Genomic DNA, 12,156 nt, shown 5'->3' on the forward strand with positions numbered 1-12,156 from the left:
TCCCAAGATACATTTGTCAGAGTTGTAAGTGGGAAAACGTCCCTGAGAAAGTGTCTGGTAATGCCTTAGAGAATAATAGGAGAAAAATAAATTAATTGAATATTTGTTAGAAGAAGTCAGTAAACAGATTTGTGAGAAACTCTAAATGTCAGACTTAGTGAATCAGAGCCATTAAAGAATTAAAGATTCTTGTAGATGGTAACGCTTTGGAATGGCGTTCAACTTTGTTACAACTGGCTGTGGTTTATACTGATATTTTTTCATCTACTCAAATACGTTGAATGTAACAATTAGTTAGCTATATGATGATAAAGATAATACATACTGTATGATAAATTTGGGGGCGTATTCTCGCTTGGCATGCCGTTACATTTGGCCTTACATTTGGGTTCCCATGGTAAGGACATTTAGGTATTTTGGCACGTCGACAGCACTGTGACGTCACAGCATGCTCTTTCCGCATAATGTAGGCAAGGTTATGATATCATGATGTGATTCACGTCATTTGGAAAATTCGGGAGGCTGCCAGCAACCCCAGCAATCTGGCCGAGAGATACAATAAGACTAGTTGTCGGAATTGTCAAGACAAATTGAGGATTTTACTCTATATTTGGCTGCAATAGCCGTAATCACACCAATTTTTCCAAGCAAACACAAGCAAAACTCTGTTTACTGTTTCTGGCAAATTTTGTCTGCTCTGACAATGTTTGTGGTTTGTGGTTCATATCGATGGAGCGACATAGATAAATGGCTTGTTTGACATAAACTTCAGCCATTGCTGATTATAGGTCATGGATGGGTAGTTTAGAATTGGATAGATGAGATGAGAGAATGTAGACAACGTTGACAAAGGCTGGATGTTGGTTTTCTGGCCACCGGAAGAGGACAGTCTGAGGAGAGAGTAGGGAGACAAGGTTAAGGTTCAGCATGTTACTCACATTGTGAGTGAGGAAACAGAGTATGGCTTTTAATATTGTATCATGTGAGTCTAGGCTGGACATTGTTGCAGTTTGGATGTGGGTTAAGACTAGGGCTGTAATTACCTTTGGCGCTGCCCTAGACCAAACCTAAGGCAGTGCCACTAGCTGTCCCCTCTGTATCGCCATCTTTAGTAATGTCATATGCCGGTGCTCCACCTGTTTAAGATGTGCAGAACAGAGAAGAAATAACTTTTTTTTTTTTTTCATGGAGACAGTTCGCCCCCAAAACTTTGTGGGCTGCCACCATCCTTGGAGCTGGGACTAGTTGATCTAGGCCTGAATACGCCACTGGTTAAAAATAGGGTTGGGTGGGTCTATGCATGTGAAAAGGAAAACACCTAAGACAATGGGAGATTGACAAAGAAGAATGTGATGTATAATACAGGATAAAGGAAGTGAAATCATTAATTACATGAAATAAACAGACATTCCCAGTTTATGAATTTTGTTTTTTATTAGGTAACATTTTCCACTGCCTCTCCTGTCTTCTTTTGAGCCTGCCAGCTTCCATCAATGGAAAGGAGCAGCTTTATCATGATCATGCCAATGTAGAAAATGATGTGGAGTCATATTAGCTTCCAGAGGCCTCTCCTTCAGTTGGAATAAGACCTCTGAAGAAGCTGATGTGACTTTACATTTTTTTTTGTATGGCCCAACAAAAGGTACCATCTTTGACCAAAGACTCTACAATGAGCATGAAACGACCCGATGAAGCAACCTGTGGAGATGCTTCATTCTAATTTATCTGTCTGTCCTGTGCTTCTCCAAATAATTGTATTTGACTAAGGTGATGCCTTACATATTATTCCATGTGCCTCTCTAGTAATGCAGTAGCGGTATATTGAATAAGAGAGTTGGTGAGAAACATGGGCAGTTGTGGATCTGTAGTAGCTGGTAGTATTACCTTTAATAACTTGTAGGTGAGGCAGGGTAGAAAAGAAACTGGAGTGAGGTGTCCATTAAACCTCATCGACTTAATTTCTGTGGCCGGCTGTGCCACTCTATGCAAATATGTCTACATGGAGACTTTCGCTAACACTCTAATGTAATGTACTCTTGCTTCAGGTGCTCTATTTTTAAATAAAAAATATCTATAATATATATAATAAAAGCTTGGTATATCATGATTGTATTCCAAGAAAAAACAAGTGGGATGCCAAGTGTCAATCGGGAATGGTTGTTGGCCATGAAACCAACAGAAATTCATAGACAAAAAAACCTCCCTGACCTACTGTATATGTTCTAAAGCAGGGGTCTCCAACCTGCAGCCCTCCATCTGCTGCAGGACTACATCTCCCATAATGCTCTTTTAACCAAGGACCTGGCAGAGGAGTATGGGAGATGTAGTCCTGCCGCAGCTGGAGGGCCGCAGGTTTGGTACTCCTGTTCTAAAGTGATAGAGGAAAACTTAGAGATATCATCTGCACACAAGTTACGTATGAAGTTTAACATTTCACTGAAATTCCTGCAATAACTACATAAAGGACACAGGAAAACACTCCCTGCTCATATTCCAAATAGAAAATGCTCCTGGAACAAAACTCTGTGAGTGGAAGTGGGTCCGATTCTCCTCACTTTTATCTAACCTTCCCTTGAGTTTCTTCGCCTCTGATCACATCTGGACACCATACCTGGAAACACTCCGCGAAAAGCGACACATCTCCTGCTCTCCGGGTAACCATGGAGAAAGTCATGCATTATGGTCAGCATTATGGCATACCCCACTCCCCACCCACTTCCCCTTCAAAAACGGGCAGATTTCAGCAGGGCTGGCCCACTGATGTCAGCAGACCACCCACTTGCATTCCGAAAAGGTATCTGGAGCCTGGATATTCCCAGGTATGTCTGACACCTCCAAGAACAATCAAAGGGGTAACGGGGTAAAAGTAAACTGTGCATAGGCCCTGTCACAGAAGATAGACTCCAGTTGGTCTGCTGACAACTGCTTCATTAACAGAAACATTCAAACGTCACTCAGAGGCATTGTCTCCACATGTCTTACTGTATAGCTAGTGTCTGGAGTGAGTCAGAGATTTAGCTCCTCCCACTACCTGTAACTATATAAGCAGGCCGGCTCTCATGACAGGCCTCTCAGGTTCTTGGAGCCCTCGCATCATTCTCTTTTGCCATGGAATGCAGACTAGGAGAATAAACCAATCAAAGGCAGGTTCATGCTGGAAATAATTTTAGGTCTCATAGATTTTTCAACAAGGTTCCTAGGAATAAGTTCCTCAGATATGAGAGCCTTATATAAAGTGTATGAGAGAACTATGAGAGAAACAGCTAGATTGGAAGACAAGATTAAGGCGAGCCAGAGAGAAGCTAGCCAGCTGATAGAAGTGCGTGAAGGTTAAGAACAAGACTCGCCTACTTGGAAAATACAAGAGCCTAGCTCCATCTGAAGGCCTAACAAAGGCTCACAGCACTGGCTAACAGACTAAGAAGATACACTAGAAAAGCAGAGTCCAAAAAGATAAATGCTCTGCTCTCCCAAGAACCATTGAAGGTTCCCAATTGCAGTGTAACAACACAGCAACAGCAGAAACTGAGCAGTACTGGGAGAAAGAAAAGCCACATAACACCAATGAAAAGTAGCTACAGGACCTGAGAGCTGACCACAGTAATCTCCCAGAACAGAAAGCAGTCATCCAACAGCAAGTCAATAACATAAAGAGTTGGATAGCATCTGGCCCAGATATGGTCTACACATACTTGCTGAAGAAACGGACCCTTTTTTTAACCATGAAAGGGTCTGAGTACCATGGGGAGGGTATGATATAATAAGACTTAAAGAGGTATAGACCCCAAATGTATAGGGTCTATAGGGAAAAATCAAGTGGAGTGGGGAAGTTAAATTGCTTAAGAAAGGCAGTTCCTGTCTGAAGCATCCATTAAAGTGAACAAAGAATCAATGCATCCTCCAACCTCTAGGGGTCACTGATACACACCAGTACATATACATGTTTCTGCATAACCAGAAGCTATCTGACAATCTGCTATCGTCTGATGTAGGGTGGATTAATTATTAGACTTTTTTTTTTAAAGAAAATAGTTCAAGTTAATTGTATTATTTTATATTTTGAATGGAAAATGTTTTTTTTCCTCACAAAGGTTGCTCCCTCTCCTTTGCCCTCTACTAAGAGTGACTTGGAGGAAGGTGGATGGGACCATTTTTACACTTTATTTTTTTTAAGCTCCCCCCACAGGGCAGAACTAGAAAGAGGGAGAGAGAGAGAGACATAAGATGGGATCTGTGCCATTCCAAATGAAAGTTTTTTCCTACTCACTCCAAAGAACAGGGGATGATGAGATTGATGAGACAGTGAATGCGATATACTTGGAACCTATAGCCTTAAGGGCTTACTTTATTAATGCCCCACCCCATCATGCATTTAAGAGGACAGTGATCATCTTTAGTTAATATGGACCCCCCATTTAATGTTTGTATTCATTGTAATTTGAAAATAATACATTTTGCAAGTTTTAGACATGAAAATGTAAAATTCTAAATTGCATACCCCGACATGCACCCACAGATTAGTGAATTTGCTGTTTTTCTAGTGTTAGCAGGTAAGGGCATGCAACCCTTTACTCGACTGACCACTCAACCTCTTAGTGAATAGATTCAACTATATCATGTGAATTGATAAATTCTACGTTAAACTAATGTCATGCTGTAAACCCCAGGGAGAGGTTTAGTTTGGCATTTGGGTATTGGTGCTATGCAGACATATGAGTCCCTGGGGTGGAGCAATTGGAGAGCAGGGTGGGCCAATGCTCCATTCTCCCGTTCAGTGGCTAGAAGTCTGCAGGATCTGGGATTCCTATGGGGCCGGCATTAAAAACCCCTGGAGCCTGACGATCAGAGAGACTGTGGTGGGAAGAGGCAGTTCCTCTGTGCTCCCAGGGTAAGGAGAAGCCCTGAAGAAGACCATCCCTGAGCCAAGTGAGGCGATACCTGCCTGGACCTTTGTGTGCTGTCTGGGTGAAGTTTTCCAGAGCCTGGCTTCTCGGGAGCTAGGTTGTTTCTTTTTATGATTTTGTTTTGGGGTGTTGCGTTTGAGCAATTAATAATAAAGTGTTTGCTGAAAGTTGGTGTTGCTGGGCTTGATTGCCCTAGAGGACTGTGCTTATGACGCCTAACTGTGACATTTTATGGCCCGCATGCTACAGGGTTTGTCACACTACGCATTAGTAAACATTCTATTCTCTATAAGTGTAAACCGTTTATATAGTTCTCGACGAAACATCACTATAGCAAAACAAACTACAAAACTTGGCCGGCCTCCCAAATTGGGGGGAAAATGTGTCAGGATCCCCAGTGTTAATGGCTATGTTCCCCCAGCACTTTTTACATTTTACAAATCCTTGCATGTGCACATTTATGAGTCAATATTTCCATGGTACCCGTGTGAAAAATATTCAGAACAAAGTATTTTTATTTTAATCAGCCTTAGTTTCCTTAATGATAAACAGCCCACTTAACTTTACTGCAGCTCTTTCCTTTTAATCTAAAAACAGGAAATTGGCCAATTCTATGGCGTGGGCTCTGATTCTATGTGTTTTTTTTTTATTCTGCTATGTGCAGTTGTATATTCTAACACTAGAATGTTAAAGAATACATATACAACTGCGGAATACCCAAAATGTAACAAAGTGTGAAAAAAAATGCCCCAGATAGGATTTTTTTTTGAAAAAGTGTATAAAAATTCTTTGGACCAACAAACGAGCGGCTGCACGTCCAGGAATAAAACATTTTGATTTTACCTCACTCGTTGCCGTAGTGATTTCAGCTCATTTGTTGGTCTGACTGTGAGGAACGGACTTGGAGTGAGTCCCATTGCGCTGTGGCGCCCACGAGGAGCGTTGCATTGGCGTTTTGGGCTGCTGGAGCGTGGCCAGGATTTGTGTGAGCTTGTAAAAAATTATTTAAATACTTATTGAAGATGGAATGAATCAGATGACAAAGCATATCCATCTTTTTTTTTTTCTTGAAAAAAATCATAATTACCGTATTGGCTTGATTATAGGCCGCATCCGATTATAGGCCGCACCTTTATATTGATATGCTTTATAACCCCTGAAATGCCACTCTGCCCCCTAATATGCTTTATAACCCCTGATATGCCAATATGCCCTCTGATATGCTTTATGCCCCCCAGATATGCCGATCTGCCCCCTTCCCTCAGATTTACCAATGAATCATCAGACTCCATGGTGTCTAGCGGGGGCAGCCGGTGGACCTCTGCTGCTTCTCGACACTTCCGCCGGTGCTTCTATGCCAAGGCTCAGTCAAAGAAGCCCCGACGGAAGTGCCGGCAACAGCGGAGTTTTTCTGCCCGTATCGCACAGTGCCAGCGGGTGAACGTCTGCGCGATGTGCTCAGACAGCCTCCGCTGCTGGCCAGTAGTGCCGGCGGGGCTTCATTGACGGAGCGCTGGAAGGTCATGTCACTCCGGTGCTCAGTCATAGAAGCCCTGGCGGAAGTCCCTGCAGCATCGGGGGTTGTCAGCATCGTGCAGATGCCCAACGGCTGCCAGAGAGGAGGATCCAGGTCCCCTGCAGCGGTGCGGTGCTTGGCCGCACCAGGGCCATAAATGATAAAGAAAAGAAAAAAAACACCCGCCCAGCGCAATACGAATTGCGCATCCCTGCGCTAAACCCGGATTATAGGCCGCACCCCCACTTTAAAGACTTACTTTAAAGTGGGGGGGGGGGAGTATAGCCTATAATCCGGCCAATACGGTATTTCTTCTTTTGCACTCACTAACTTAGTCCTTTATACATCTCTAAACAGCTACAGGACCGCATGGTGTAAATTGATCCATGTTCCAAGCCACATACACAGATTATATCACAAACACTTCCTACTTAAGAAGAAGTGGTAAACGTAGTATTCAGCAACATTTCCTGCCTCAACCTTCCTTTTTTTAAAATTTGACTCAAAAAAATACATTTGTTACCTTCACTCTCGGCACCCAAAATAAGATCATTGGGATATTCCATTTTATGTCCATTGTCTTTTTCCACTCTCCCACCCCAAGACCTCCTTACTTCATCCTCCATGTTAAATAAAGTAAAAAAAAAAAAAAAAAAGCTTTATTTAACATGGAGGTTGTTAAATAAAGTTAAAAACAAACAAACAAACAAAAAAAACCCCGATGTTTTAATTTAAGTCCAGGGCAGGCACCCCTGTTGCCATGGCGCCCTGTGCGGCCGCACAGGTCGCACACCCCTAAGGCCGGCCCTGGGCAGGGTGCCAGCAGGCAGGGAGGAACCCTGACAATAACTGAGCAATCTACTCGAGAAGGCTGGATTTGAAAGGTCCACACGCATTGCAGAAGCAAAAGGGATCGCAGCAGGGGGCAGATACGTGATACTAATTAGCTGGTTATCAGAGAAAGCTCTCCAGCAGCCTCTCCGAGTAGTAAGAGGTCACAGCCTTAAACACTGCGAGAGAGCCCCGGTGCAACTGTCATACACACTTTCTCGAATCCGTTTATAGAATCCCTCCCAAGATAAGGCGAGGTCCTCCAGACTTGATAGTGAATACTTTTAAATAAAATTATCTAATTAAGACCGACCGAAGTTGTACTTTAATCCCACAAATTCTTTGATTACTAATCGAGGGGACATGTTACATTCAGAATGATCGGTGGCCCGCAAGTAGCCTTTGGCACCATTGTTAAACTTGGTGTTTAGGCATAGGCCTGATGACCCAGTATTGCCGCTTCCTGAGCGCATATCACTCCACAGCTGACATAATAACGTTTGCTTTATAAGTCAAAATTCCTCTACCGGAGCTGTTATTTCTGTCAGTCAGCTCGTAGAAATGCATGGTTTGGCTAACCTCTTTTCCGTTCACCGTGACGGCTTCATTCTAATCTTGGCACTCGTGGCTACCTCTAACTTATTGAATTTAGCTGAATTCGGCTTTGTCGGATTTAGATACGATTGTTTCAGTTTTCTTAACAAATCCAAAAAGAATAACATTACAATGGGAAACATTTGGAGCTTGGCACAAGGTTATGCAGAAGAATTTTAAATGTGTCATTAGATATATCATAATCATAATTAAACAAACACACAAAAAGGTTTGAGAACAAATCAACCGACAACAGACAGCAGTCTAGATGTTCTCGCTTGTTTGTGCTATCAAAGGGAAAAAATATCCTTTGATATATCAGTCCGATCCTGTCCACAAGAGCATGACAAGTTTCCTCTACGCAAAGGAGCCATCAACCCCAGATGTACACCAGTACGGTGCAGTTGGTATAGGCATGTAGGCATTAGTGAGTCTGGACCCAACTTTACGTAGTCGAGTAACATAGTAATTTTAGGTTGAAAAAAAGAAAAACTCCATCAAGTTTAACCCTTCTAACTATCTTTTCTGTTTTTGATCCACAAGAGGGCAAAAATAACCCAAAACGATTAAGCTATTTTCTGGATTTTGCCACCTAAAATAACCTTTCTTGACTCCAAAAGGCAATCAGATTTCTCCTTGGATAAAGAAGTTTATCCAAGATGTGATGAAGATGTGAATCAGAAGATGTCCTTGAAGGGTGAAAAAACATACAAACCAAGAAAAGCTTAGTAGCCTGCTCTATGGTGCGCCCCTATTCAGGTGTCCACGTTTGGTCTCACCTTTACATTTGGGTTGTTTTCAAACTTTTTTGTATGTAATTTCACCCTTCAGGATCACTCGGGGTCCACCCCAAGTGTAAAGGTGAGTCCAGACGTGGACCTCCTTGTTCACTTGTGCCTAGGGTGATACCAACAGCAACTCACAGGTAAGAATTGCATGTTCCAAGGAGAACACCATGACAATGTAAAGGGACCTCTTAGCTATCCTATGCATTAAAGTCCGTATGGTGATTGGCGTGTCCCTTTAAGTAGTTCTGAATAGTAGTTTTTTTGGGGGGGTTCAGGAAATTACATTTCCAGAATTTTTGGAAACATACTTAATATACAGGATAGTGATTTCAAGATGTTTCCTGCAATCTGGAAGAACAGCCTTTATGTCATAAATGAAATGGATTATCCGTGTGCAATAGAAAAGCTGGCAAACATGACTTTACTTATACAGTTATGGCGATGTATAAATAGCAGTCCTGATTCATAATGGTAAAAATGGTCTGATCATCTTATTAACCAATGTAACGTCCGTGATGATTGCTAATTAACATTTTATTTAAGATGCTTTTGCAATTCTTGAGAATATTAAAGGGACATAACCAGCAAAATATGAAACGTTTTTATACATTTAACCTTGCTTTCTACCTTTGGGTAACAAATAATTGCGCTCAATAGGCTGTTTTTATACCAGTTGTGCTCACTTGTAAGCCATGGAACTGGTAACTAATGGTTGGGGGTTCTATGGGTTAACACCATACATGAAGAGCAAAATCAATTTTTCATTTAGTTTTTGGTAGACCTGGGTGGTGGCCAAGTCTTCGCGTCCGTCTTTCGGGGGAAACAAAATCTGCGTATTCTACTGGTTTTCTAGCAGGGGATAATACGGGGTTACTGTTGTAACAGTTAGAAGTAGCTTCGGTGCTAAGAGTTAAAGGTCCATAAGAGCGACTCTATTGGTCATCGGCAGAGGCCTCCCCTGGCATCACCCAATGAAGGGCAGCTGCTCTATATTGGTTGATGCCAGAGGAGGACCCTGCCAGCAACCAATAAAGTCTGTCTTATGGACCCTTAACTCCTGGCAGGTTCCTGTTCCTGTTTAGCCCTGCTATGCCATGAAGACTTAAAGTAGGCTAGAGGCAGCGACTTGTATGGGGCGGAAGGGACCAGGGAGATTAGCTAGGAGATATTTACCAAGACAAACATGAAGAAATGAAGATTCTTCGTGTTGTGCTTCTTTGTCTTCATGTATGTTTACCCGCCGCCATATACAACATTCATGCTGGTTTTCATGTTGTCCCAAATACGAATGTACAAGTCTAGTCTTTGCTGTGTTTGTTTTTGGACAGCGAATTTACCTTCTGCTTGGACAAAATTCTGGGTGTTTTTTTTATCATTGGAAAACAACATTTGGATATTTACAAATATTTTCAATGGGGGAGGTCCCTGTTACCTTCTGGACTCACATTTCACTCACCGAAGCAGCATCCAAGGGATAGGAAGAGATCCAGACTAGATTTTGGACCAGCAACAACAGCACTACACCAATGGATAGACCCATCCAGCCACATGGTACGTGATAGAGCGGCAGCAGGAACAGCCTCCCCGGCAAAAGTGGTAGAGGTTAACACAGTAAATGAATCCTTAATCAGAGACCAAGGACTGATTAAGGTTTGAATCTTTAAAGCAGGAAAAAAACAGGCCAACTAGAGAAGCCGAATGGTTCTTGACTGCCATCAAAATCTATGCTTCAGTCAACATCAGTCAGCAACAATTTAATGGGGAGGGACGAAACCTAAACCTATCTTATCTGTCAATTCGGTCCCTGGTCTGGTTGCCTTACCACTTATACTGGAAGGCTCTTCCACCAGTCTACCGCTTTATCAAAACGGACAGATGTATGTCATTGAGTAGCCGATCCCTACTGATTCTCAGAAAGGATAATATCAGAACAAAAACTCATAAAACACACTTAGGAAGCAAGAGTTTATTTAGCATCGTATAATCTTCCATCTGCCTGATATTCATAACACTGGCCATCAAATGTTTAAAAAGAACTGTGTGCTTACAGTCAGGAAATCCCCGTAACTGGAACGGTGCATGTGAACGTGTGAAATCAGTCTGAAAATGGGTGGAAAAAGACAATACGCTGGTAAGGAATCTCTAACGTTAATCAAACAAAGAGAACAGAGGAAGCAACTATGGGGAAGCAGTTTAAACATAAATTTTAACATGAATTCATTAATAAAAATCTGCTGACACAGCACAGACCTCCTTTTGGGTTTATCATGGGTGGTAGTAGCAATGGCCTTAAATATATGTTTTATCATCTAATTAATATGCTGGAGGTGAGGAGTAGGGTTGAAGGAGATTTGCCCCTTGGGGAGGGTTGAATGTCATTGCTCTGGGGTGTCTATTTTGCTCTATTGCTCTATTTGGTGATAGGAGAAATCGAAGAGAAAATTATATTATATTAAAAAATTATAGAAAATTATATTAATATCTCAGTATTATGAGCAGTCTTAGTAAAGCCTCTAAACTTCCTAAAACAACAATGTCCCTCTTTGGCCATTTGAGATGCCGTCTCCATGAGAAAGAAAACAGAGACCCAAAATAAACAGGACTGACGCTAATCTTTATTTAACTCGCCTTCCAATCCTAAGGAATTACTTAATGTAATATTTTTAAGCTGTAACTCTTGAATCATCGTTTTAACCTGTAGGTTAAGCAAACAGACTTCACAGCTAGTGTGAGAACGTTTTTAGCATTAAATAAACCTAAATCCGCTAAGCCTGTGATATAATCCAAAAAAAAGAGAGGAAAAACCCCACAGTTCCAAACATGTTAATAGTAATTAATTGAATATGAACAGTTTTTTTTTGTTAAATAAGAACGGAAATATCACTCTCGCTGATACAAAATGATACTTTGTATATCTGATGTCATTAAATATAAACTAATACAGTTTGATGGGTGTTCCTGAGAACTCTCTGGGTCTGACCCAGATTCTTGTGGTGAAAAAGGGCTTCCCCAGGTCTCCGGGTCAGTTTTGTTCTTTCTCCAGGCAGATGGGTGTTGTGTGGCCATGCCCATTCCCCGCCCATATCTGGCCTACTCCCTGCCCCCTTTCCTCTGCTCCCCTCCCATATCCTTCCCACTAAAGGAATTCCCGGGCTAGCCCAGAGCATCGGGATTCCCACCCTGGGAAGATCCCGGATTTGGTCAGAGGCTATCAGCATTGAACAAAGGCAAAATGAAACAATTGTCAAATATTCAAAATTTACAGTATACAATTCTAGAGGAAAATCAGCAGCCTGCTTTCCTCTTTAACAGACGTCTCTCCCATACTATGAAATATGGAAAGGCGTTAAGATGGTTGGTTCCTGAGGTTTAGATATCAAATATGTAGTTGGCACGGAAAGGGTTCATACTCACGCAACGCTGCATGTAGGGTGTGTTTATATTTTTGAAACTATCCCCAACTTCTAAGATACTTTAAGCATGAGTGTTCCTACAAGATCTGGACCTGGAACCCAAGGTTGGG

Source organism: Spea bombifrons, chromosome 2, assembly GCF_027358695.1.
Source record: "Spea bombifrons isolate aSpeBom1 chromosome 2, aSpeBom1.2.pri, whole genome shotgun sequence".
In the NCBI taxonomy this organism is placed as follows: Eukaryota; Metazoa; Chordata; class Amphibia; order Anura; family Pelobatidae; genus Spea; species Spea bombifrons.